This window comes from Mycteria americana, chromosome 8, assembly GCF_035582795.1.
Source record: "Mycteria americana isolate JAX WOST 10 ecotype Jacksonville Zoo and Gardens chromosome 8, USCA_MyAme_1.0, whole genome shotgun sequence".
NCBI classification, from domain to species: domain Eukaryota; kingdom Metazoa; phylum Chordata; class Aves; order Ciconiiformes; family Ciconiidae; genus Mycteria; species Mycteria americana.
Window position 1 is genome coordinate 50,015,843 of NC_134372.1, and position 23,344 is coordinate 50,039,186.

A 23,344-nucleotide genomic window follows, 5' to 3' on the forward strand; every position below is an offset into this window, starting at 1 on the left:
GGCCAAAAGGAGGTGGGAGGCCAACAAGAAAGTAGAGGCCAAAAAGAGGTGGGAGGCCAAAAAGGGGTGGGAGGCCAACAAGAAAGTAGAGGCCAAAAAGAGGTGGGAGGCCAAAAAGGGGTGGGAGGCCAACAAGAAAGTAGAGGCCAAAAAGGGGTGGGAGGCCAAAAAGAAAGTAGAGGCCAAAAAGAGGTGGGAGGCCAAAAAGAGGTGGGAGGCCGATAAGAAAGTAGAGGCCAAAAAGAGGTGGGAGGCCAAAAAGGGGTGGGAGGCCAACAAGAAAGTAGAGGCCAAAAAGAGGTGGGAGGCCAAAAATGGGTGGGAGGCCATAAAGGAGTGGGAGGCTGACAAGAAAGCAGAGGCCAAAAAGAGGTGGGAGGCCAAAAAGAGGTGGGAGGCCGACAAGAAAGTAGAGGCCAAAAAGAGGTGGGAGGCCAACAAGAAAGTAGAGGCCAAAAAGAGGTGGGAGGCCAAAGAGGGGTGGGGGGCCAACAAGAAAGTAGAGGCTAAAAAGAGTTGGGAGGCCAACAAGAAAGTAGAGGCCGAAAAAGTGTGGGAGGCCAAAAAGGAGTGGGAGGCTGACAAGAAAGCAGAGGCCAAAAAGAGGTGGGAGGCCAAAAAGGGGTGGGAGGCCAACAAGAACGTAGTGGCCAAAAAGAGGTGGGAGGCCAAAAAGGGGTGGGAGGCCAACAAGAAAGTAGAGGCCAAAAAGAGGTGGGAGGCTGACAAGAAAGTAGAGGCCAAAAAGAGGTGGGAGGCCAACAAGAAAGTAGAGGCCAAAAAGAGGTGGGAGGCCAAAAAGGGGTGGGAGGCCAACAAGAAAGTAGAGGCCAAAAAGAGGTGGGAGGCCAAAAAGGGGTGAGAGGCCAACAAGAATGTAGAGGCCAAAAAGGGGTGGGAGGCCAACAAGAAAGTAGAGACCAAAAAGAGGTGGGAGGCCAACAAGAAAGTAGAGGCCAAAAAGAGGTGGGAGGCCAAAAAGGGGTGGGAGGCCAACAAGAAAGTAGAGGCCAAAAAGAGGTGGGAGGCCAAAAAGGGGTGGGAGGCCAAAAAGGGGTGGGAGGCCAACAAGAAACTGGAGGCCAAAAAGAGGTGGGAGGCCAAAAAGAGGTGGGAGGCCAAAAAGAGGTGGGAGGCTGACAAGAAAGTAGAGGCCAAAAAGAGGTGGGAGGCCAACAAGAAAGTAGAGGCCAAAAAGAGGTGGGAGGCCAAAAAGGGGTGGGAGGCCAACAAGAAAGTAGAGGCCAAAAAGAGGTGGGAGGCCAAAAAGGGGTGGGAGGCCAACAAGAAAGTAGAGGCCAAAAAGGGGTGGGAGGCCAAAAAGAAAGTAGAGGCCAAAAAGAGGTGGGAGGCCAACAAGAAAGTAGAGGCCAAAAAGAGGTGGGAGGCCAAAAAGGGGTGGGAGGCCAACAAGAAAGTAGAGGCCAAAAAGAGGTGGGAGACCAAAAAGGGGTGGGAGGCCAACAAGAAAGTAGAGGCCAAAAAGAGGTGGGAGGCCAAAAAGAGTTGGGAGGCCGACAAGAAAGTAGAGGCCAAAAAGAGGTGGGAGGCCAACAAGAAAGTAGAGGCCAAAAAGAGGTGGGAGGCCAACAAGAAAGTAGAGGCCAAAAAGAGGTGGGAGGCCAAAGAGGGGTGGGAGGCCAAAAAGAGGTGGGAGGCCGACAAGAAAGTAGAGGCCAAAAAGAGGTGGGAGGCCAACAAGAAAGTAGAGGCCAAAAAGAGGTGGGAGGCCAACAAGAAAGTAGAGGCCAAAAAGAGGTGGGAGGCCAAAGAGGGGTGGGAGGCCAACAAGAAAGTAGAGGCCAAAAAGAGGTGGGAGGCCAACAAGAAAGTAGAGGCCGAAAAAGTGTGGGAGGCCAAAAAGGAGTGGGAGGCTGACAAGAAAGCAGAGGCCAAAAAGAGGTGGGAGGCCAAAAAGGGGTGGGAGGCCAACAAGAAAGTAGAGGCCAAAAAGGGGTGGGAGGCCAAAAAGGGGTGGGAGGCCAACAAGAAAGTAGAGGCCAAAAAGAGGTGGGAGGCCAAAAAGGGGTGGGAGGCCAACAAGAAAGTAGAGGCCAAAAAGAGGTGGGAGACCAAAAAGGGGTGGGAGGCCAACAAGAAAGTAGAGGCCAAAAAGAGGTGGGAGGCCGACAAGAAAGTAGAGGCCAAAAAGGGGTGGGAGGCCAACAAGAAAGTAGAGGCCAAAAAGAGGTGGGAGGCCAAAAAGGCGTGGGAGGCCAACAAAAGAGTAGAGGCCAAAAAGAGGTGGGAGGCCAAAAAGGGGTGGGAGGCCAACAAGAAAGTAGAGGCCAAAAAGAGGTGGGAGGCCAAAAAGGGGTGGGAGGCCAACAAGAAAGTAGAGGCCAAAAAGAGGTGGGAGGCCAAAAAGGGGTGGGAGGCCAACAAGAAAGTAGAGGCCAAAAAGAGGTGGGAGGCCAAAAAGGGGTGGGAGGCCAACAAGAAAGTAGAGGCCAAAAAGAGGTGGGAGGCCAACAAGAAAGTAGAGGCCGAAAAACTGTGGGAGGCCAAAAAGGAGTGGGAGGCTGACAAGAAAGCAGAGGCCAAAAAGAGGTGGGAGGCCAAAAAGGGGTGGGAGGCCAACAAGAAAGTAGAGGCCAAAAAGAGGTGGGAGGCCAACAAGAAAGTAGAGGCAAAAAGGGGTGGGAGGCCAAAAAGGGGTGGGAGGCCAACAAGAAAGTAGAGGCCAAAAAGAGGTGGGAGGCCAAAAAGGGGTGGGAGGCCAACAAGAAAGTAGAGGCCAAAAAGAGGTGGGAGGCCAAAAAGGGGTGGGAGGCCAACAAGAAAGCACAGGCCAAAAAGGTGTGGGAGGCCAAAAAGAAAGTAGAGGCCAAAAAGAGGTGGGAGGCCAACAAGAAAGTGGAGGCCAAAAAGAGGTGGGAGGCCAAAAAGGGGTGGGAGGCTAACAAGAAAGTAGATGCCAAAAAGAGGTGGGAGGCCAAAAAGGGGTGGGAGGCCAACAAGAAAGCACAGGCAAAAAAGGTGTGGGAGGCCAAAAAGAAAGTAGAGGCCAAAAAGAGGTGGGAGGCCAACAAGAAAGTAGAGGCCAAAAAGAGGTGGGAGGCCAAAAAGGGGTGGGAGGCCAACAAGAAAGTAGAGGCCAAAAAGAGGTGGGAGGCCAAAAAGAGGTGGGAGGCCAACAAGAAAGTAGAGGCCAAAAAGAGGTGGGAGGCCAAAAAGGGGTGGGAGGCCAACAAGAAAGTAGAGGCCAAAAAGGGGTGGGAGGCCGACAAGAAAGTACAGGCCAAAAAGAGGTGGGAGGCCAAAAAGGGGTGGGAGGCCAACAAGAAAGTAGAGGCCAAAAAGAGGTGGGAGGCCAACAAGAAAGTAGAGGCCAAAAAGAGGTGGGAGGCCAAAAAGGGGTGGGAGGCCGACAAGAAAGTAGAGGCCGAAAAAGTGTGGGAGGCCAAAAAGGAGTGGGAGGCTGTCAAGAAAGCAGAGGCCAAAAAGAGGTGGAAGACCAAAAAGAGGTGGGAGGCCGACAAGAAAGTAGAGGCCAAAAAGAGGTGGGAGGCCAACAAGAAAGTAGAGGCCAAAAAGAGGTGGGAGGCCAAAAAGGGGTGGGAGGCCAAAAAGAAAGTAGAGGCCAAAAAGAGGTGGGAGGCCAAAAAGGGGTGGGAGGCCAACAAGAAAGTAGAGGCCAAAAAGGGGTGGGAGGCAAACAAGAAAGTAGAGGCCAAAAAGACGTGGGAGGCCAAGAAGAAAGTAGAGGCCAAAAAGAGGTGGGAGGCCAAAAAGGGGTGGGAGGCCAACAAGAAAGTAGAGGCCAAAAAGAGGTGGGAGGCCAACAAGAAAGTAGAGGCCAAAAAGGGGTGGGAGGCCAAAAAGGGGTGGGAGGCCAACAAGAAAGTAGAGGCCAAAAAGAGGTGGGAGGCCAAAAAGGTGTGGGAGGCCAACAAGAAAGTAGAGGCCAAAAAGAGGTGGGAGGCCAAAAAGGGGTGGGAGGCCAACAAGAAAGCACAGGCCAAAAAGGTGTGGGAGGCCAAAAAGAAAGTAGAGGCCAAAAAGAGGTGGGAGGCCAACAAGAAAGTGGAGGCCAAAAAGAGGTGGGAGGCCAAAAAGGGGTGGGAGGCCAACAAGAAAGTACAGGCCAAAAAGGTGTGGGAGGCCAAAAAGAAAGTAGAGGCCAAAAAGAGGTGGGAGGCCAACAAGAAAGTAGAGGCCAAAAAGAGATGGGAGGCCAAAAAGGGGTGGGAGGCCAACAAGAAAGTAGAGGCCAAAAAGAGGTGGGAGGCCAAAAAGAGGTGGGAGGCCAACAAGAAAGTAGAGGCCAAAAAGAGGTGGGAGGCCAAAAAGGGGTGGGAGGCCAACAAGAAAGTAGAGGCCAAAAAGGGGTGGGAGGCCGACAAGAAAGTACAGGCCAAAAAGAGGTGGGAGGCCAAAAAGGGGTGGGAGGCCAACAAGAAAGTAGAGGCCAAAAAGAGGTGGGAGGCCAACAAGAAAGTAGAGGCCAAAAAGAGGTGGGAGGCCAAAAAGGGGTGGGAGGCCGACAAGAAAGTAGAGGCCGAAAAAGTGTGGGAGGCCAAAAAGGAGTGGGAGGCTGTCAAGAAAGCAGAGGCCAAAAAGAGGTGGAAGACCAAAAAGAGGTGGGAGGCCGACAAGAAAGTAGAGGCCAAAAAGAGGTGGGAGGCCAACAAGAAAGTAGAGGCCAAAAAGAGGTGGGAGGCCAAAAAGGGGTGGGAGGCCAACAAGAAAGTAGAGGCCAAAAAGAGGTGGGAGGCCAAAAAGGGGTGGGAGGCCAAAAAGAAAGTAGAGGCCAAAAAGAGGTGGGAGGCCAAAAAGGGGTGGGAGGCCAACAAGAAAGTAGAGGCCAAAAAGAGGTGGGAGGCCAAAAAGGGGTGGGAGGCCAACAAGAACGTAGAGGCCAAAAAGAGGTGGGAGGCCAACAAGAAAGTAGAGGCCAAAAAGAGGTGGGAGGCCAAAAAGGGGTGGGAGGCCAACAAGAAAGTAGAGGCCAAGAAGAGGTGGGAGGCCAAAAAGGGGTGGGAGGCCAACAAGAAAGTAGAGGCCAAAAAGAGGTGGGAGGCCAACAAGAAAGTAGAGGCCGAAAAAGTGTGGGAGGCCATAAAGGAGTGGGAGGCTGACAAGAAAGCAGAGGCCAAAAAGAGGTGGGAGGCCAAAAAGAGGTGGGAGGCCGACAAGAAAGTAGAGGCCAAAAAGAGGTGGGAGGCCAACAAGAAAGTAGAGGCCAAAAAGAGGTGGGAGGCCAAAGAGGGGTGGGAGGCCAACAAGAAAGTAGAGGCCAAAAAGAGGTGGGAGGCTGACAAGAAAGTAGAGGCCAAAAAGAGGTGGGAGGCCAAAAAGGGGTGGGAGGCCAAAAAGAACGTAGAGGCCAAAAAGAGGTGGGAGGCCAAAAAGGGGTGGGAGGCCAACAAGAAAGTAGAGGCCAAAAAGAGGTGGGAGGCTGACAAGAAAGTAGAGGCCAAAAAGAGGTGGGAGGCCAACAAGAAAGTAGAGGCCAAAAACAGGTGGGAGGCCAACAAGAAAGTAGAGGCCAAAAAGAGGTGGGAGGCCAAAAAGGGGTGGGAGGCCAAAAAGAAAGTAGAGGCCAAAAAGAGGTGGGAGGCCAAAAAGGGGTGAGAGGCCAACAAGAAAGTAGAGGCCAAAAAGGGGTGGGAGGCCAACAAGAAAGTAGAGGCCAAAAAGAGGTGGGAGGCCAACTAGAAAGTAGAGGCCAAAAAGAGGTGGGAGGCCAAAAAGGGGTGGGAGGCCAACAAGAAAGTAGAGGCCAAAAAGAGGTGGGAGGCCAAAAAGGGGTGGGAGGCCAACAAGAAAGTAGAGGCCAAAAAAAGGTGGGAGGCCAAAAAGGGGTGGGAGGCCAAAAAGGGGTGGGAGGCCAACAAGAAACTGGAGGCCAAAAAGAGGTGGGAGGCCAAAAAGAGGTGGGAGGCTGACAAGAAAGTAGAGGCCAAAAAGAGGTGGGAGGCCAACAAGAAAGTAGAGGCCAAAAAGAGGTGGGAGGCTAAAAAGGGGTGGGAGGCCAACAAGAAAGTAGAGGCCAAAAAGAGGTGGGAGGCCAAAAAGGGGTGGGAGGCCAACAAGAAAGTAGAGGCCAAAAAGGGGTGGGAGGCCAAAAAGAAAGTAGAGGCCAAAAAGAGGTGGGAGGCCAAAAAGAGGTGGGAGGCCGATAAGAAAGTAGAGGCCAAAAAGAGGTGGGAGGCCAAAAAGGGGTGGCAGGCCAACAAGAAAGCAGAGGCCAAAAAGAGGTGGGAGGCCAAAAAGGGGTGGGAGGCCATAAAGGAGTGGGAGGCTGACAAGAAAGCAGAGGCCAAAAAGAGGTGGGAGGCCAAAAAGAGGTGGGAGGCCGACAAGAAAGTAGAGGCCAAAAAGAGGTGGGAGGCCAACAAGAAAGTAGAGGCCAAAAAGAGGTGGGAGGCCAAAGAGGGGTGGGGGGCCAACAAGAAAGTAGAGGCTAAAAAGAGTTGGGAGGCCAACAAGAAAGTAGAGGCCGAAAAAGTGTGGGAGGCCAAAAAGGAGTGGGAGGCTGACAAGAAAGCAGAGGCCAAAAAGAGGTGGGAGGCCAAAAAGGGGTGGGAGGCCAACAAGAACGTAGTGGCCAAAAAGAGGTGGGAGGCCAAAAAGGGGTGGGAGGCCAACAAGAAAGTAGAGGCCAAAAAGAGGTGGGAGGCTGACAAGAAAGTAGAGGCCAAAAAGAGGTGGGAGGCCAACAAGAAAGTAGAGGCCAAAAAGAGGTGGGAGGCCAAAAAGGGGTGGGAGGCCAACAAGAAAGTAGAGGCCAAAAAGAGGTGGGAGGCCAAAAAGGGGTGGGAGGCCAACAAGAAAGTAGAGGCCAAAAAGAGGTGGGAGGCCAAAAAGGGGTGGGAGGCCAACAAGAAAGTAGAGGCCAAAAAGAGGTGGGAGGCCAAAAAGGGGTGGGAGGCCAACAAGAACGTAGAGGCCAAAAAGAGGTCGGAGGCCAACAAGAAAGTAGAGGCCAAAAAGAGGTGGGAGGCCAAAAAGGGGTGGGAGGCCAACAAGAAAGTAGAGGCCAAAAAGAGGTGGGAGGCCAAAAAGGGGTGGGAGGCCAACAAGAAAGTAGAGGCCAAAAAGAGGTGGGAGGCCAACAAGAAAGTAGAGGCCGAAAAAGTGTGGGAGGCCATAAAGGAGTGGGAGGCTGACAAGAAAGCAGAGGCCAAAAAGAGGTGGGAGGCCAAAAAGAGGTGGGAGGCCGACAAGAAAGTAGAGGCCAAAAAGAGGTGGGAGGCCAACAAGAAAGTAGAGGCCAAAAAGAGGTGGGAGGCCAAAAAGGGGTGGGAGGCCAACAAGAAAGTAGAGGCCAAAAAGAGGTGGGAGGCCGATAAGAAAGTAGAGGCCAAAAAGAGGTGGGAGGCCAAAAAGGGGTGGGAGGCCGACAAGAAAGTAGAGGCCGAAAAAGTGTGGGAGGCCAAAAAGGAGTGGGAGGCTGTCAAGAAAGCAGAGGCCAAAAAGAGGTGGAAGACCAAAAAGAGGTGGGAGGCCGACAAGAAAGTAGAGGCCAAAAAGAGGTGGGAGGCCAAAAAGGGGTGGGAGGCCAACAAGAAAGTAGAGGCCAAAAAGAGGTGGGAGGCCAAAAAGGGGTGGGAGGCCAAAAAGAAAGTAGAGGCCAAAAAGAGGTGGGAGGCCAAAAAGGGGTGGGAGGCCAACAAGAAAGTAGAGGCCAAAAAGAGGTGGGAGGCCAAAAAGGGGTGGGAGGCCAACAAGAACGTAGAGGCCAAAAAGAGGTCGGAGGCCAACAAGAAAGTAGAGGCCAAAAAGAGGTGGGAGGCCAAAAAGGGGTGGGAGGCCAACAAGAAAGTAGAGGCCAAAAAGAGGTGGGAGGCCAAAAAGGGGTGGGAGGCCAACAAGAAAGTAGAGGCCAAAAAGAGGTGGGAGGCCAACAAGAAAGTAGAGGCCGAAAAAGTGTGGGAGGCCATAAAGGAGTGGGAGGCTGACAAGAAAGTAGAGGCCAAAAAGAGGTGGGAGGCCAAAAAGAGGTGGGAGGCCGACAAGAATGTAGAGGCCAAAAAGAGGTGGGAGGCCAACAAGAAAGTAGAGGCCAAAAAGAGGTGGGAGGCCAAAGAGGGGTGGGAGGCCAACAAGAAAGTAGAGGCCAAAAAGAGGTGGGAGGCCAACAAGAAAGTAGAGGCCGAAAAAGTGAGGGAGGCCAAAAAGGAGTGGGAGGCTGACAAGAAAGCAGAGGCCAAAAAGAGGTGGGAGGCCAAAAAGGGGTGGGAGGCCAACAAGAAAGTAGAGGCCAAAAAGAGGTGGGAGGCCAAAAAGGGGTGGGAGGCCAACAAGAAAGTAGAGGCCAAAAAGAGGTGGGAGGCTGACAAGAAAGTAGAGGCCAAAAAGAGGTGGGAGGCCAACAAGAAAGTAGAGGCCAAAAAGAGGTGGGAGGCCAAAAACGGGTGGGAGGCCAAAAAGAAAGTAGAGGCCAAAAAGAGGTGGGAGGCCAAAAAGGGGTGAGAGGCCAACAAGAAAGTAGAGGCCAAAAAGGGGTGGGAGGCCAACAAGAAAGTAGAGGCCAAAAAGAGGTGGGAGGCCAACAAGAAAGTAGAGGCCAAAAGGAGGTGGGAGGCCAACAAGAAAGTAGAGGCCAAAAAGAGGTGGGAGGCCAAAAAGGGGTGGGAGGCCAACAAGAAAGTAGAGGCCAAAAAAAGGTGGGAGGCCGAAAAGGGGTGGGAGGCCAAAAAGGGGTGGGAGGCCAACAAGAAACTGGAGGCCAAAAAGAGGTGGGAGGCCAAAAAGAGGTGGGAGGCTGACAAGAAAGTAGAGGCCAAAAGGAGGTGGGAGGCCAACAAGAAAGTAGAGGCCAAAAAGAGGTGGGAGGCCAAAAAGGGGTGGGAGGCCAACAAGAAAGTAGATGCCAAAAAGAGGTGGGAGGCCAAAAAGGGGTGGGAGGCCAACAAGAAAGCACAGGCCAAAAAGGTGTGGGAGGCCAAAAAGAAAGTAGAGGCCAAAAAGAGGTGGGAGGCCAACAAGAAAGTAGAGGCCAAAAAGAGGTGGGAGGCCAAAAAGGGGTGGGAGGCCAACAAGAAAGTAGAGGCCAAAAAGAGGTGGGAGGCCAAAAAGAGGTGGGAGGCCAACAAGAAAGTAGAGGCCAAAAAGAGGTGGGAGGCCAAAAAGGGGTGGGAGGCCAACAAGAAACTAGAGGCCAAAAAGGGGTGGGAGGCCGACAAGAAAGTACAGGCCAAAAAGAGGTGGGAGGCCAAAAAGGGGTGGGAGGCCAACAAGAAAGTAGAGGCCAAAAAGAGGTGGGAGGCCAACAAGAAAGTAGAGGCCAAAAAGAGGTGGGAGGCCAAAAAGGGGTGGGAGGCCGACAAGAAAGTAGAGGCCGAAAAAGTGTGGGAGGCCAAAAAGGAGTGGGAGGCTGTCAAGAAAGCAGAGGCCAAAAAGAGGTGGAAGACCAAAAAGAGGTGGGAGGCCGACAAGAAAGTAGAGGCCAAAAAGAGGTGGGAGGCCAAAAAGGGGTGGGAGGCCAACAAGAAAGTAGAGGCCAAAAAGAGGTGGGAGGCCAAAAAGGGGTGGGAGGCCAAAAAGAAAGTAGAGGCCAAAAAGAGGTGGGAGGCCAAAAAGGGGTGGGAGGCCAACAAGAAAGTAGAGGCCAAAAAGCGGTGGGAGGCCAACAAGAAAGTAGAGGCCGAAAAAGTGTGGGAGGCCATAAAGGAGTGGGAGGCTGACAAGAAAGCAGAGGCCAAAAAGAGGTGGGAGGCCAAAAAGAGGTGGGAGGCCGACAAGAAAGTAGAGGCCAAAAAGAGGTGGGAGGCCAACAAGAAAGTAGAGGCCAAAAAGAGGTGGGAGGCCAAAAAGGGGTGGGAGGCCAACAAGAAAGTAGAGGCCAAAAAGAGGTGGGAGGCCAACAAGAAAGTAGAGGCCAAAAAGAGGTGGGAGGCCAAAAAGGGGTGGGAGGCCGACAAGAAAGTAGAGGCCGAAAAAGTGTGGGAGGCCAAAAAGGAGTGGGAGGCTGTCAAGAAAGCAGAGGCCAAAAAGAGGTGGAAGACCAAAAAGAGGTGGGAGGCCGACAAGAAAGTAGAGGCCAAAAAGAGGTGGGAGGCCAAAAAGGGGTGGGAGGCCAACAAGAAAGTAGAGGCCAAAAAGAGGTGGGAGGCCAAAAAGGGGTGGGAGGCCAAAAAGAAAGTAGAGGCCAAAAAGAGGTGGGAGGCCAAAAAGGGGTGGGAGGCCAACAAGAAAGTAGAGACCAAAAAGAGGTGGGAGGCCAAAAAGGGGTGGGAGGCCAACAAGAACGTAGAGGCCAAAAAGAGGTCGGAGGCCAACAAGAAAGTAGAGGCCAAAAAGAGGTGGGAGGCCAAAAAGGGGTGGGAGGCCAACAAGAAAGTAGAGGCCAAAAAGAGGTGGGAGGCCAAAAAGGGGTGGGAGGCCAACAAGAAAGTAGAGGCCAAAAAGAGGTGGGAGGCCAACAAGAAAGTAGAGGCCGAAAAAGTGTGGGAGGCCATAAAGGAGTGGGAGGCTGACAAGAAAGCAGAGGCCAAAAAGAGGTGGGAGGCCAAAAAGAGGTGGGAGGCCGACAAGAAAGTAGAGGCCAAAAAGAGGTGGGAGGCCAACAAGAAAGTAGAGGCCAAAAAGAGGTGGGAGGCCAAAGAGGGGTGGGAGGCCAACAAGAAAGTAGAGGCCAAAAAGAGGTGGGAGGCCAACAAGAAAGTAGAGGCCGAAAAAGTGAGGGAGGCCAAAAAGGAGTGGGAGGCTGACAAGAAAGCAGAGGCCAAAAAGAGGTGGGAGGCCAAAAAGGGGTGGGAGGCCAACAAGAACGTAGAGGCCAAAAAGAGGTGGGAGGCTGACAAGAAAGTAGAGGCCAAAAAGAGGTGGGAGGCCAACAAGAAAGTAGAGGCCAAAAAGAGGTGGGAGGCCAAAAACGGGTGGGAGGCCAAAAAGAAAGTAGAGGCCAAAAAGAGGTGGGAGGCCAAAAAGGGGTGAGAGGCCAACAAGAAAGTAGAGGCCAAAAAGGGGTGGGAGGCCAACAAGAAAGTAGAGGCCAAAAAGAGGTGGGAGGCCAACAAGAAAGTAGAGGCCAAAAAGAGGTGGGAGGCCAAAAAGGGGTGGGAGGCCAACAAGAAAGTAGAGGCCAAAAAGAGGTGGGAGGCCAAAAAGGGGTGGGAGGCCAACAAGAAAGTAGAGGCCAGAAAAAGGTGGGAGGCCAAAAAGGGGTGGGAGGCCAAAAAGGGGTGGGAGGCCAACAAGAAACTGGAGGCCAAAAAGAGGTGGGAGGCCAAAAAGAGGTGGGAGGCTGACAAGAAAGTAGAGGCCAAAAGGAGGTGGGAGGCCAACAAGAAAGTAGAGGCCAAAAAGAGGTGGGAGGCCAAAAAGGGGTGGGAGGCCAACAAGAAAGTAGAGGCCAAAAAGAGGTGGGAGGCCAAAAAGGGGTGGGAGGCCAACAAGAAAGTAGACGCCAAAAAGGGGTGGGAGGCCAAAAAGAAAGTAGAGGCCAAAAAGAGGTGGGAGGCCAAAAAGAGGTGGGAGGCCGATAAGAAAGTAGAGGCCAAAAAGAGGTGGGAGGCCAAAAAGGGGTGGGAGGCCAACAAGAAAGTAGAGGCCAAAAAGAGGTGGGAGGCCAAAAAGGGGTGGGAGGCCATAAAGGAGTGGGAGGCTGACAAGAAAGCAGAGGCCAAAAAGAGGTGGGAGGCCAAAAAGAGGTGGGAGGCCGACAAGAAAGTAGAGGCCAAAAAGAGGTGGGAGGCCAACAAGAAAGTAGAGGCCAAAAAGAGGTGGGAGGCCAAAGAGGGGTGGGGGGCCAACAAGAAAGTAGAGGCTAAAAAGAGTTGGGAGGCCAACAAGAAAGTAGAGGCCGAAAAAGTGTGGGAGGCCAAAAAGGAGTGGGAGGCTGACAAGAAAGCAGAGGCCAAAAAGAGGTGGGAGGCCAAAAAGGGGTGGGAGGCCAACAAGAACGTAGTGGCCAAAAAGAGGTGGGAGGCCAAAAAGGGGTGGGAGGCCAACAAGAAAGTAGAGGCCAAAAAGAGGTGGGAGGCTGACAAGAAAGTAGAGGCCAAAAAGAGGTGGGAGGCCAACAAGAAAGTAGAGGCCAAAAAGAGGTGGGAGGCCAAAAAGGGGTGGGAGGCCAAAAAGAAAGTAGAGGCCAAAAAGAGGTGGGAGGCCAAAAAGGGGTGAGAGGCCAACAAGAAAGTAGAGGCCAAAAAGGGGTGGGAGGCCAACAAGAAAGTAGAGGCCAAAAAGAGGTGGGAGGCCAACAAGAAAGTAGAGGCCAAAAAGAGGTGGGAGGCCAAAAAGGGGTGGGAGGCCAACAAGAAAGTAGAGGCCAAAAAGAGGTGGGAGGCCTAAAAGGGGTGGGAGGCCAACAAGAAAGTAGAGGCCAAAAAGGGGTGGGAGGCCAAAAAGAAAGTAGAGGCCAAAAAGAGGTGGGAGGCCAACAAGAAAGTAGAGGCCAAAAAGAGGTGGGAGGCCAAAAAGGGGTGGGAGGCCAACAAGGAAGTAGAGGCCAAAAAGAGGTGGGAGGCCAAAAAGGGGTGGGAGGCCAAAAAGAAAGTAGAGGCCAAAAAGAGGTGGGAGGCCAAAAAGGGGTGGGAGGCCAACAAGAAAGTAGAGGCCAAAAAGGGGTGGGAGGCCGACAAGAAAGTACAGGCCAAAAAGAGGTGGGAGGCCAAAAAGGGGTGGGAGGCCAACAAGAAAGTAGAGGCCAAAAAGAGGTGGGAGGCCAACAAGAAAGTAGAGGCCAAAAAGAGGTGGGAGGCCAAAAAGGGGTGGGAGGCCGACAAGAAAGTAGAGGCCGAAAAAGTGTGGGAGGCCAAAAAGGAGTGGGAGGCTGTCAAGAAAGCAGAGGCCAAAAAGAGGTGGAAGACCAAAAAGAGGTGGGAGGCCGACAAGAAAGTAGAGGCCAAAAAGAGGTGGGAGGCCAACAAGAAAGTAGAGGCCAAAAAGAGGTGGGAGGCCAAAAAGGGGTGGGAGGCCAAAAAGAAAGTAGAGGCCAAAAAAAGGTGGGAGGCCAAAAAGGGGTGGGAGGCCAACAAGAAAGTAGAGGCCAAAAAGGGGTGGGAGGCAAACAAGAAAGTAGAGGCCAAAAAGACGTGGGAGGCCAAGAAGAAAGTAGAGGCCAAAAAGAGGTGGGAGGCCAAAAAGGGGTGGGAGGCCAACAAGAAAGTAGAGGCCAAAAAGAGGTGGGAGGCCAACAAGAAAGTAGAGGCCAAAAAGGGGTGGGAGGCCAAAAAGGGGTGGGAGGCCAACAAGAAAGTAGAGGCCAAAAAGAGGTGGGAGGCCAAAAAGGTGTGGGAGGCCAACAAGAAAGTAGAGGCCAAAAAGAGGTGGGAGGCCAAAAAGGGGTGGGAGGCCAACAAGAAAGCACAGGCCAAAAAGGTGTGGGAGGCCAAAAAGAAAGTAGAGGCCAAAAAGAGGTGGGAGGCCAACAAGAAAGTGGAGGCCAAAAAGAGGTGGGAGGCCAAAAAGGGGTGGGAGGCCAACAAGAAAGCACAGGCCAAAAAGGTGTGGGAGGCCAAAAAGAAAGTAGAGGCCAAAAAGAGGTGGGAGGCCAACAAGAAAGTAGAGGCCAAAAAGAGATGGGAGGCCAAAAAGGGGTGGGAGGCCAACAAGAAAGTAGAGGCCAAAAAGAGGTGGGAGGCCAAAAAGAGGTGGGAGGCCAACAAGAAAGTAGAGGCCAAAAAGAGGTGGGAGGCCAAAAAGGGGTGGGAGGCCAACAAGAAAGTAGAGGCCAAAAAGGGGTGGGAGGCCGACAAGAAAGTACAGGCCAAAAAGAGGTGGGAGGCCAAAAAGGGGTGGGAGGCCAACAAGAAAGTAGAGGCCAAAAAGAGGTGGGAGGCCAACAAGAAAGTAGAGGCCAAAAAGAGGTGGGAGGCCAAAAAGGGGTGGGAGGCCGACAAGAAAGTAGAGGCCGAAAAAGTGTGGGAGGCCAAAAAGGAGTGGGAGGCTGTCAAGAAAGCAGAGGCCAAAAAGAGGTGGAAGACCAAAAAGAGGTGGGAGGCCGACAAGAAAGTAGAGGCCAAAAAGAGGTGGGAGGCCAACAAGAAAGTAGAGGCCAAAAAGAGGTGGGAGGCCAAAAAGGGGTGGGAGGCCAAAAAGAAAGTAGAGGCCAAAAAGAGGTGGGAGGCCAAAAAGGGGTGGGAGGCCAACAAGAAAGTAGAGGCCAAAAAGAGGTGGGAGGCCAAAAAGGGGTGGGAGGCCAACAAGAACGTAGAGGCCTAAAAGAGGTCGGAGGCCAACAAGAAAGTAGAGGCCAAAAAGAGGTGGGAGGCCAAAAAGGGGTGGGAGGCCAACAAGAAAGTAGAGGCCAAAAAGAGGTGGGAGGCCAAAAAGGGGTGGGAGGCCAACAAGAAAGTAGAGGCCAAAAAGAGGTGGGAGGCCAACAAGAAAGTAGAGGCCGAAAAAGTGTGGGAGGCCATAAAGGAGTGGGAGGCTGACAAGAAAGCAGAGGCCAAAAAGAGGTGGGAGGCCAAAAAGAGGTGGGAGGCCGACAAGAAAGTAGAGGCCAAAAAGAGGTGGGAGGCCAACAAGAAAGTAGAGGCCAAAAAGAGGTGGGAGGCCAAAGAGGGGTGGGAGGCCAACAAGAAAGTAGAGGCCAAAAAGAGGTGGGAGGCCAACAAGAAAGTAGAGGCCGAAAAAGTGAGGGAGGCCAAAAAGGAGTGGGAGGCTGACAAGAAAGCAGAGGCCAAAAAGAGGTGGGAGGCCAAAAAGGGGTGGGAGGCCAACAAGAACGTAGAGGCCAAAAAGAGGTGGGAGGCCAAAAAGGGGTGGGAGGCCAACAAGAAAGTAGAGGCCAAAAAGAGGTGGGAGGCTGACAAGAAAGTAGAGGCCAAAAAGAGGTGGGAGGCCAACAAGAAAGTAGAGGCCAAAAAGAGGTGGGAGGCCAAAAACGGGTGGGAGGCCAAAAAGAAAGTAGAGGCCAAAAAGAGGTGGGAGGCCAAAAAGGGGTGAGAGGCCAACAAGAAAGTAGAGGCCAAAAAGGGGTGGGAGGCCAACAAGAAAGTAGAGGCCAAAAAGAGGTGGGAGGCCAACAAGAAAGTAGAGGCCAAAAAGAGGTGGGAGGCCAAAAAGGGGTGGGAGGCCAACAAGAAAGTAGAGGCCAAAAAGAGGTGGGAGGCCAAAAAGGGGTGGGAGGCCAACAAGAAAGTAGAGGCCAAAAAAAGGTGGGAGGCCAAAAAGGGGTGGGAGGCCAAAAAGGGGTGGGAGGCCAACAAGAAACTGGAGGCCAAAAAGAGGTGGGAGGCCAAAAAGAGGTGGGAGGCTGACAAGAAAGTAGAGGCCAAAAGGAGGTGGGAGGCCAACAAGAAAGTAGAGGCCAAAAAGAGGTGGGAGGCCAAAAAGGGGTGGGAGGCCAACAAGAAAGTAGATGCCAAAAAGAGGTGGGAGGCCAAAAAGGGGTGGGAGGCCAACAAGAAAGCACAGGCCAAAAAGGTGTGGGAGGCCAAAAAGAAAGTAGAGGCCAAAAAGAGGTGGGAGGCCAACAAGAAAGTAGAGGCCAAAAAGAGGTGGGAGGCCAAAAAGGGGTGGGAGGCCAACAAGAAAGTAGAGGCCAAAAAGAGGTGGGAGGCCAAAAAGAGGTGGGAGGCCAACAAGAAAGTAGAGGCCAAAAAGAGGTGGGAGGCCAAAAAGGGGTGGGAGGCCAACAAGAAACTAGAGGCCAAAAAGGGGTGGGAGGCCGACAAGAAAGTACAGGCCAAAAAGAGGTGGGAGGCCAAAAAGGGGTGGGAGGCCAACAAGAAAGTAGAGGCCAAAAAGAGGTGGGAGGCCAACAAGAAAGTAGAGGCCAAAAAGAGGTGGGAGGCCAAAAAGGGGTGGGAGGCCGACAAGAAAGTAGAGGCCGAAAAAGTGTGGGAGGCCAAAAAGGAGTGGGAGGCTGTCAAGAAAGCAGAGGCCAAAAAGAGGTGGAAGACCAAAAAGAGGTGGGAGGCCGACAAGAAAGTAGAGGCCAAAAAGAGGTGGGAGGCCAAAAAGGGGTGGGAGGCCAACAAGAAAGTAGAGGCCAAAAAGAGGTGGGAGGCCAAAAAGGGGTGGGAGGCCAAAAAGAAAGTAGAGGCCAAAAAGAGGTGGGAGGCCAAAAAGGGGTGGGAGGCCAACAAGAAAGTAGAGGCCAAAAAGCGGTGGGAGGCCAACAAGAAAGTAGAGGCCGAAAAAGTGTGGGAGGCCATAAAGGAGTGGGAGGCTGACAAGAAAGCAGAGGCCAAAAAGAGGTGGGAGGCCAAAAAGAGGTGGGAGGCCGACAAGAAAGTAGAGGCCAAAAAGAGGTGGGAGGCCAACAAGAAAGTAGAGGCCAAAAAGAGGTGGGAGGCCAAAAAGGGGTGGGAGGCCAACAAGAAAGTAGAGGCCAAAAAGAGGTGGGAGGCCAACAAGAAAGTAGAGGCCAAAAAGAGGTGGGAGGCCAAAAAGGGGTGGGAGGCCGACAAGAAAGTAGAGGCCGAAAAAGTGTGGGAGACCAAAAAGGAGTGGGAGGCTGTCAAGAAAGCAGAGGCCAAAAAGAGGTGGAAGACCAAAAAGAGGTGGGAGGCCGACAAGAAAGTAGAGGCCAAAAAGAGGTGGGAGGCCAAAAAGGGGTGGGAGGCCAACAAGAAAGTAGAGGCCAAAAAGAGGTGGGAGGCCAAAAAGGGGTGGGAGGCCAAAAAGAAAGTAGAGGCCAAAAAGAGGTGGGAGGCCAAAAAGGGGTGGGAGGCCAACAAGAAAGTAGAGGCCAAAAAGAGGTGGGAGGCCAAAAAGGGGTGGGAGGCCAACAAGAACGTAGAGGCCAAAAAGAGGTCGGAGGCCAACAAGAAAGTAGAGGCCAAAAAGAGGTGGGAGGCCAAAAAGGGGTGGGAGGCCAACAAGAAAGTAGAGGCCAAAAAGAGGTGGGAGGCCAAAAAGGGGTGGGAGGCCAACAAGAAAGTAGAGGCCAAAAAGAGGTGGGAGGCCAACAAGAAAGTAGAGGCCGAAAAAGTGTGGGAGGCCATAAAGGAGTGGGAGGCTGACAAGAAAGCAGAGGCCAAAAAGAGGTGGGAGGCCAAAAAGAGGTGGGAGGCCGACAAGAAAGTAGAGGCCAAAAAGAGGTGGGAGGCCAACAAGAAAGTAGAGGCCAAAAAGAGGTGGGAGGCCAAAGAGGGGTGGGAGGCCAACAAGAAAGTAGAGGCCAAAAAGAGGTGGGAGGCCAACAAGAAAGTAGAGGCCGAAAAAGTGAGGGAGGCCAAAAAGGAGTGGGAGGCTGACAAGAAAGCAGAGGCCAAAAAGAGGTGGGAGGCCAAAAAGGGGTGGGAGGCCAACAAGAACGTAGAGGCCACAAAGAGGTGGGAGGCCAAAAAGGGGTGGGAGGCCAACAAGAAAGTAGAGGCCAAAAAGAGGTGGGAGGCTGACAAGAAAGTAGAGGCCAAAAAGAGGTGGGAGGCCAACAAGAAAGTAGAGGCCAAAAAGAGGTGGGAGGCCAAAAACGGGTGGGAGGCCAAAAAGAAAGTAGAGGCCAAAAAGAGGTGGGAGGCCAAAAAGGGGTGAGAGGCCAACAAGAAAGTAGAGGCCAAAAAGGGGTGGGAGGCCAACAAGAAAGTAGAGGCCAAAAAGAGGTGGGAGGCCAACAAGAAAGTAGAGGCCAAAAAGAGGTGGGAGGCCAAAAAGGGGTGGGAGGCCAACAAGAAAGTAGAGGCCAAAAAGAGGTGGGAGGCCAAAAAGGGGTGGGAGGCCAACAAGAAAGTAGAGGCCAAAAAAAGGTGGGAGGCCAAAAAGGGGTGGGAGGCCAAAAAGGGGTGGGAGGCCAACAAGAAACTGGAGGCCAAAAAGAGGTGGGAGGCCAAAAAGAGGTGGGAGGCTGACAAGAAAGTAGAGGCCAAAAGGAGGTGGGAGGCCAACAAGAAAGTAGAGGCCAAAAAGAGGTGGGAGGCCAAAAAGGGGTGGGAGGCCAACAAGAAAGTAGAGGCCAAAAAGAGGTGGGAGGCCAAAAAGGGGTGGGAGGCCAACAAGAAAGTAGAGGCCAAAAAGGGGTGGGAGGCCAAAAAGAAAGTAGAGGCCAAAAAGAGGTGGGAGGCCAAAAAGAGGTGGGAGGCCGATAAGAAAGTAGAGGCCAAAAAGAGGTGGGAGGCCAAAAAGGGGTGGGAGGCCAACAAGAAAGTAGAGGCCAAAAAGAGGTGGGAGGCCAAAAATGGGTGGGAGGCCATAAAGGAGTGGGAGGCTGACAAGAAAGCAGAGGCCAAAAAGAGGTGGGAGGCCAAAAAGAGGTGGGAGGCCGACAAGAAAGTAGAGGCCAAAAAGAGGTGGGAGGCCAACAAGAAAGTAGAGGCCAAAAAGAGGTGGGAGGCCAAAGAGGGGTGGGGGGCCAACAAGAAAGTAGAGGCTAAAAAGAGTTGGGAGGCCAACAAGAAAGTAGAGGCCGAAAAAGTGTGGGAGGCCAAAAAGGAGTGGGAGGCTGACAAGAAAGCAGAGGCCAAAAAGAGGTGGGAGGCCAAAAAGGGGTGGGAGGCCAACAAGAACGTAGTGGCCAAAAAGAGGTGGGAGGCCAAAAAGGGGTGGGAGGCCAACAAGAAAGTAGAGGCCAAAAAGAGGTGGGAGGCTGACAAGAAAGTAGAGGCCAAAAAGAGGTGGGAGGCCAACAAGAAAGTAGAGGCCAAAAAGAGGTGGGAGGCCAAAAAGGGGTGGGAGGCCAACAAGAAAGTAGAGGCCAAAAAGAGGTGGGAGGCCAAAAAGGGGTGAGAGGCCAACAAGAATGTAGAGGCCAAAAAGGGGTGGGAGGCCAACAAGAAAGTAGAGACCAAAAAGAGGTGGGAGGCCAACAAGAAAGTAGAGGCCAAAAAGAGGTGGGAGGCCAAAAAGGGGTGGGAGGCCAACAAGAAAGTAGAGGCCAAAAAGAGGTGGGAGGCCAAAAAGGGGTGGGAGGCCAAAAAGGGGTGGGAGGCCAACAAGAAACTGGAGGCCAAAAAGAGGTGGGAGGCCAAAAAGAGGTGGGAGGCCAAAAAGAGGTGGGAGGCTGACAAGAAAGTAGAGGCCAAAAAGAGGTGGGAGGCCAACAAGAAAGTAGAGGCCAAAAAGAGGTGGGAGGCCAAAAAGGGGTGGGAGGCCAACAAGAAAGTAGAGGCCAAAAAGAGGTGGGAGGCCAAAAAGGGGTGGGAGGCCAACAAGAAAGTAGAGGCCAAAAAGGGGTGGGAGGCCAAAAAGAAAGTAGAGGCCAAAAAGAGGTGGGAGGCCAACAAGAAAGTAGAGGCCAAAAAGAGGTGGGAGGCCAAAAAGGGGTGGGAGGCCAACAAGAAAGTAGAGGCCAAAAAGAGGTGGGAGACCAAAAAGGGGTGGGAGGCCAACAAGAAAGTAGAGGCCAAAAAGAGGTGGGAGGCCAAAAAGAGTTGGGAGGCCGACAAGAAAGTAGAGGCCAAAAAGAGGTGGGAGGCCAACAAGAAAGTAGAGGCCAAAAAGAGGTGGGAGGCCAACAAGAAAGTAGAGGCCAAAAAGAGGTGGGAGGCCAAAGAGGGGTGGGAGGCCAACAAGAAAGTAGAGGCCAAAAAGAGGTGGGAGGCCAACAAGAAAGTAGAGGCCGAAAAAGTGTGGGAGGCCAAAAAGGAGTGGGAGGCTGACAAGAAAGCAGAGGCCAAAAAGAGGTGGGAGGCCAAAAAGGGGTGGGAGGCCAACAAGAAAGTAGAGGCCAAAAAGGGGTGGGAGGCCAAAAAGGGGTGGGAGGCCAACAAGAAAGTAGAGGCCAAAAAGAGGTGGGAGGCCAAAAAGGGGTGGGAGGCCAACAAGAAAGTAGAGGCCAAAAAGAGGTGGGAGACCAAAAAGGGGTGGGAGGCCAACAAGAAAGTAGAGGCCAAAAAGAGGTGGGAGGCCAACAAGAAAGTAGAGGCCAAAAAGGGGTGGGAGGCCAACAAGAAAGTAGAGGCCAAAAAGAGGTGGGAGGCCAAAAAGGCGTGGGAGGCCAACAAAAGAGTAGAGGCCAAAAAGAGGTGGGAGGCCAAAAAGGGGTGGGAGGCCAACAAGAAAGTAGAGGCCAAAAAGAGGTGGGAGGCCAAAAAGGGGTGGGAGGCCAACAAGAAAGTAGAGGCCAAAAAGAGGTGGGAGGCCAAAAAGGGGTGGGAGGCCAACAAGAAAGTAGAGGCCAAAAAGAGGTGGGAGGCCAAAAAGGGGTGGGAGGCCAACAAGAAAGTAGAGGCCAAAAAGAGGTGGGAGGCCAACAAGAAAGTAGAGGCCGAAAAAGTGTGGGAGGCCATAAAGGAGTGGGAGGCTGACAAGAAAGCAGAGGCCAAAAAGAAGTGGGAGGCCAAAAAGAGGTGGGAGGCCGACAAGAAAGTAGAGGCCAAAAAGAGGTGGGAGGCCAACAAGAAAGTAGAGGCCAAAAAGAGGTGGGAGGCCAAAGAGGGGTGGGAGGCCAACAAGAAAGTAGAGGCCAAAAAGAGGTGGGAGGCCAACAAGAAAGTAGAGGCCGAAAAAGTGAGGGAGGCCAAAAAGGAGTGGGAGGCTGACAAGAAAGCAGAGGCCAAAAAGAGGTGGGAGGCCAAAAAGGGGTGGGAGGCCAACAAGAACGTAGAGGCCACAAAGAGGTGGGAGGCCAAAAAGGGGTGGGAGGCCAACAAGAAAGTAGAGGCCAAAAAGAGGTGTGAGGCTGACAAGAAAGTAGAGGCCAAAAAGAGGTGGGAGGCCAACAAGAAAGTAGAGGCCAAAAAGAGGTGGGAGGCCAAAAACGGGTGGGAGGCCAAAAAGAAAGTAGAGGCCAAAAAGAGGTGGGAGGCCAAAAAGGGGTGAGAGGCCAACAAGAAAGTAGAGGCCAAAAAGGGGTGGGAGGCCAACAAGAAAGTAGAGGCCAAAAAGAGGTGGGAGGCCAACAAGAAAGTAGAGGCCAAAAAGAGGTGGGAGGCCAAAAAGGGGTGGGAGGCCAACAAGAAAGTAGAGGCCAAAAAGAGGTGGGAGGCCAAAAAGGGGTGGGAGGCCAACAAGAAAGTAGAGGCCAAAAAAAGGTGGGAGGCCAAAAAGGGGTGGGAGGCCAAAAAGGGGTGGGAGGCCAACAAGAAACTGGAGGCCAAAAAGAGGTGGGAGGCCAAAAAGAGGTGGGAGGCTGACAAGAAAGTAGAGGCCAAAAGGAGGTGGGAGGCCAACAAGAAAGTAGAGGCCAAAAAGAGGTGGGAGGCCAAAAAGGGGTGGGAGGCCAACAAGAAAGTAGAGGCCAAAAAGAGGTGGGAGGCCAAAAAGGGGTGGGAGGCCAACAAGAAAGTAGAGGCCAAAAAGGGGTGGGAGGCCAAAAAGAAAGTAGAGGCCAAAAAGAGGTGGGAGGCCAAAAAGAGGTGGGAGGCCGATAAGAAAGTAGAGGCCAAAAAGAGGTGGGAGGCCAAAAAGGGGTGGGAGGCCAACAAGAAAGTAGAGGCCAAAAAGAGGTGGGAGGCCAAAAATGGGTGGGAGGCCATAAAGGAGTGGGAGGCTGACAAGAAAGCAGAGGCCAAAAAGAGGTGGGAGGCCAAAAAGAGGTGGGAGGCCGACAAGAAAGTAGAGGCCAAAAAGAGGTGGGAGGCCAACAAGAAAGTAGAGGCCAAAAAGAGGTGGGAGGCCAAAGAGGGGTGGGGGGCCAACAAGAAAGTAGAGGCTAAAAAGAGTTGGGAGGCCAACAAGAAAGTAGAGGCCGAAAAAGTGTGGGAGGCCAAAAAGGAGTGGGAGGCTGACAAGAAAGCAGAGGCCAAAAAGAGGTGGGAGGCCAAAAAGGGGTGGGAGGCCAACAAGAACGTAGTGGCCAAAAAGAGGTGGGAGGCCAAAAAGGGGTGGGAGGCCAACAAGAAAGTAGAGGCCAAAAAGAGGTGGGAGGCTGACAAGAAAGTAGAGGCCAAAAAGAGGTGGGAGGCCAACAAGAAAGTAGAGGCCAAAAAGAGGTGGGAGGCCAAAAAGGGGTGGGAGGCCAACAAGAAAGTAGAGGCCAAAAAGAGGTGGGAGGCCAAAAAGGGGTGAGAGGCCAACAAGAATGTAGAGGCCAAAAAGGGGTGGGAGGCCAACAAGAAAGTAGAGACCAAAAAGAGGTGGGAGGCCAACAAGAAAGTAGAGGCCAAAAAGAGGTGGGAGGCCAAAAAGGGGTGGGAGGCCAACAAGAAAGTAGAGGCCAAAAAGAGGTGGGAGGCCAAAAAGGGGTGGGAGGCCAAAAAGGGGTGGGAGGCCAACAAGAAACTGGAGGCCAAAAAGAGGTGGGAGGCCAAAAAGAGGTGGGAGGCCAAAAAGAGGTGGGAGGCTGACAAGAAAGTAGAGGCCAAAAAGAGGTGGGAGGCCAACAAGAAAGTAGAGGCCAAAAAGAGGTGGGAGGCCAAAAAGGGGTGGGAGGCCAACAAGAAAGTAGAGGCCAAAAAGAGGTGGGAGGCCAAAAAGGGGTGGGAGGCCAACAAGAAAGTAGAGGCCAAAAAGGGGTGGGAGGCCAAAAAGAAAGTAGAGGCCAAAAAGAGGTGGGAGGCCAACAAGAAAGTAGAGGCCAAAAAGAGGTGGGAGGCCAAAAAGGGGTGGGAGGCCAACAAGAAAGTAGAGGCCAAAAAGAGGTGGGAGACCAAAAAGGGGTGGGAGGCCAACAAGAAAGTAGAGGCCAAAAAGAGGTGGGAGGCCAAAAAGAGTTGGGAGGCCGACAAGAAAGTAGAGGCCAAAAAGAGGTGGGAGGCCAACAAGAAAGTAGAGGCCAAAAAGAGGTGGGAGGCCAACAAGAAAGTAGAGGCCAAAAAGAGGTGGGAGGCCAAAGAGGGGTGGGAGGCCAACAAGAAAGTAGAGGCCAAAAAGAGGTGGGAGGCCAACAAGAAAGTAGAGGCCGAAAAAGTGTGGGAGGCCAAAAAGGAGTGGGAGGCTGACAAGAAAGCAGAGGCCAAAAAGAGGTGGGAGGCCAAAAAGGGGTGGGAGGCCAACAAGAAAGTAGAGGCCAAAAAGGGGTGGGAGGCCAAAAAGGGGTGGGAGGCCAACAAGAAAGTAGAGGCCAAAAAGAGGTGGGAGGCCAAAAAGGGGTGGGAGGCCAACAAGAAAGTAGAGGCCAAAAAGAGGTGGGAGACCAAAAAGGGGTGGGAGGCCAACAAGAAAGTAGAGGCCAAAAAGAGGTGGGAGGCCAACAAGAAAGTAGAGGCCAAAAAGGGGTGGGAGGCCAACAAGAAAGTAGAGGCCAAAAAGAGGTGGGAGGCCAAAAAGGCGTGGGAGGCCAACAAAAGAGTAGAGGCCAAAAAGAGGTGGGAGGCCAAAAAGGGGTGGGAGGCCAACAAGAAAGTAGAGGCCAAAAAGAGGTGGGAGGCCAAAAAGGGGTGGGAGGCCAACAAGAAAGTAGAGGCCAAAAAGAGGTGGGAGGCCAACAAGAAAGTAGAGGCCGAAAAACTGTGGGAGGCCAAAAAGGAGTGGGAGGCTGACAAGAAAGCAGAGGCCAAAAAGAGGTGGGAGGCCAAAAAGGGGTGGGAGGCCAACAAGAAAGTAGAGGCCAAAAAGAGGTGGGAGGCCAACAAGAAAGTAGAGGCAAAAAGGGGTGGGAGGCCAAAAAGGGGTGGGA